Here is a 2,840-nt window from a genome sequence, read left to right as displayed (position 1 = left end):
TTTTTTTGCCATACGCGGGCCTCTCACTGTTGTGGCCTCTCCCGTTGCGGAGCACAGGCTCCAGACACGCAGGCTCAGCGGCCACGGCTCACGGGCCCAGCCACTCCGCGGCACGTGGGATCCTCCCGGACCGGGGCACAAACCCGTGTCCCCTGCACTGGCAGGCGGGCTCTCAACCACTGTACCACCAGGGAAGCCCCCTCACATCTTTTTTTAATAGGTCATTCTCATTAATTAAAAGCTATCAGGTACTACAAAGACATGAGTGAGGATCCGTGTACAGAATGTGGAGCCGCTTGAGAGCATTAGCTTCTCAGAGTTTGAAGGATGCTACCATGACAATTGATGACAAGAAAAGTCAGAGGCTGTCAAATGGCCCCATTGCTGGAAAAACAGCAACAACAACAGAACCCGAAACAAAAGGCTGCATACAGGTCCCTTCAAATGAATGCATGGTGCTTCCCAGGGCCACGTGCCCTGCGATGCGGCTGGAGCTAACGTCAGCCCCCTTCGGCGACGACCACCTTGCTCAGACCACCCGTTCCTGCCCCCTCTCTGTCTGCATCTGGGCTGCACGTCCCTCACTGAAGTGAACTCCAGCACAGAGGGCTTATCTCAGCCTGGGATGCGGTCCAAAGGTCGGCGGCATCGTGGAAAGTGGGCAGGGCTGGGGATGGGAGGATTGGCTTGCCGGCCAGTGACCAGCCCATCACCCGGGCCCCAACAGATCACTCTGCCTCTGAGGTCCAGTTCTCACCACACAGCACAGGGCAGACAGAATGTTCTCGCACACAGTAAGGTACATGCAAGCTGCTCACGCATGGAGTCCGTCTCGGACCACAGAGGACTGGAGATGAGCGTGAAATTGTCGGCCATGCAACATAAACCACATCGAGCGCATCTTAACGTGTTGTCCGCCTCCCGGCTCCTCTCTGTACTGAACCTTGGGCCCGAGGACGCGGGACCTGAGTCTCCCGGACCCTCTTCCTCCTGGTTCAGTGCCCCCGGCGGCTCTGAGTCCTGCTGTGTCCACACCCTGAATGTCTCCGGTGTGTCCTCCTCTCCCTCCAGTCTGCCCCCTCCTCAGGCCAGGCTGGCTTCTGGCCCCCTGGTCACCAAGAGCTTTCACTCCTATCTCCTCCTCCAATGCACTGACTTCCTGCCTTCCCACCTCCATCCTTCCGTCCCACCCTGTCTCTCTCTCTCTCTCCCTCCTGAGAGGACAAAACCTGACCCTGCCTGTGCACATACGGTCCTCTGTGACCCACTGGGCCATATCCTGAGGCCATGGATTCTACATCCTCTCATCCCCATGGGGGACCTTCCATGATCGGGATCTTCTTATGGCCACAGCCTCCTTCCTGGCTGTGCTTTTCTCCCCCCGCCCCCACTGGGGGTGGCCACAGTCCCACTGAGGACCCTGCCTCCTCTTCTGGCCTCCCTGGGCCCCCTCCACCACCCGGCCTCATCAGGCTGGCCCCGCTAGGCCTGAGCTTCCCATGGGCTGGAGCTCCGTGTCTGGGTCTGGTGCTTCTTTGCTCGGGCTCCAAGCCCATCCGACGCCGGGGACGCGGTCTGTTGCTAGGGGGACCCGGTCTGTTACTACGGGGACCCGGTCTGTTATTACGGGGACCCGGTCAGTTCCTACGGGGACCCGGTCTGTTCCTACGCGGACCCGGTCTGTTCCTACGAGGACCCAGTCTGTTCCTACAGGGACCCGGTCTGTTACTGAGGGGACCCGATCTGTTCCTACGAGGACCCGGTCTGTTCCTACGGGGACCCGGTCTGTTCCTACGCGGATCTGGCCACTTGGCACAGTGCTGCTTAACAAAGAGCTCAGACTCACCAAGTGAAAGGGTGACTGAACACGTGAGCCCTCCCGCCATGCCCTCCCCTGAGCGCCCCCTTCCCCCCACTGGCCAGGTGGAGAGTCTCCCCCTTGGGAAGGCTGGCCAGCCCAGGGGGATGGAGCCCCTTCCTTCTCTGTTCCCTGGTCCCCAAACAGGACTCCGAGGGCCCTTGGGACATTCTACCATCTATGTGTATCTGTGGGACAGCTGGCCTCCTCAGGGGAGGAATTGTTTCCTTCCTGTGATGCCTCTGTGTCCGACCATGGTCCCGAATCATGGTGTGGAGGTGATAGATGCCAGATGATAATCAAGGAGACTTCCTCCACGGAGAAGACAGTAAGATCCTACTGGTTATAAATTTAGGTAGAACTGAACGTAACCCAGCCTCTTAACTTGTAGAAATTGTTCTTCTATCTTTTTCCAATCATTTTCCCTCTTCAGCATCCTTTCATTACATCAGTAGCAACATCTTCCAGCAGGTACTAAATGAACGGCCACCGTGAGCCAAAGAAAGGATGCCTTGGGGAGAGAAAGAGAGAAGTTTCCTCTGTCTTCTGAGGAGCTGATGACAATCCATTTAGGAAGAAAATTTTACATCTGGGCAGAAACTGTGCGGTGGTAACAAGTGTCTAAGAAAGTGTGTGCGGATCGAAGATCCTGCTTCAGATGTTGTGTTTCGACTGCGGGAAAGAAATCTACTCTTTAAAGGAAAGTTGTGATGAATCCTTGTGTAAATAACACAGGATGTAGACGAAACATGGGTGAAATCTGAGGTCCTGTCTAGCTGGAGCCAAAGCTGGGACTCTTCCAACTTCCATTTTCCAAGATGTTGCAAATTGGGAACGTTTGTGTCCATGCCGTTCCTTGGATAAAGGTGGGCATGCATAGTGCCCAGGAAGGAAGTGAGGTGATTTGTCCCTCTGGCCCCGTCTCCTGCTCGGTGTTTGGGGGCACACGGCCGAGGGCTCAGAGGAGGAAGCACGGGCGTCG

The 2,840-nt window shown here is 56.5% G+C and overlaps 1 protein-coding gene across 1 annotated transcript in view; it reads right to left on the bottom strand.

Annotated features, from left to right (window-relative positions):
• The window catches only part of MYT1L (myelin transcription factor 1 like), a 142,368-nt gene that overhangs the window by 127,039 nt on the left and 12,489 nt on the right, over positions 1-2,840 (bottom strand).

This window comes from Lipotes vexillifer, unplaced genomic scaffold (genome assembly GCF_000442215.2).
Source record: "Lipotes vexillifer unplaced genomic scaffold, Lipotes_vexillifer_v1.1 scaffold356, whole genome shotgun sequence".
In the NCBI taxonomy this organism is placed as follows: domain Eukaryota; kingdom Metazoa; phylum Chordata; class Mammalia; order Artiodactyla; family Lipotidae; genus Lipotes; species Lipotes vexillifer.
The sequence above is the reverse complement of the archived record's forward strand: the minus strand, read 5'-3'. Positions and strand labels throughout refer to the sequence as shown.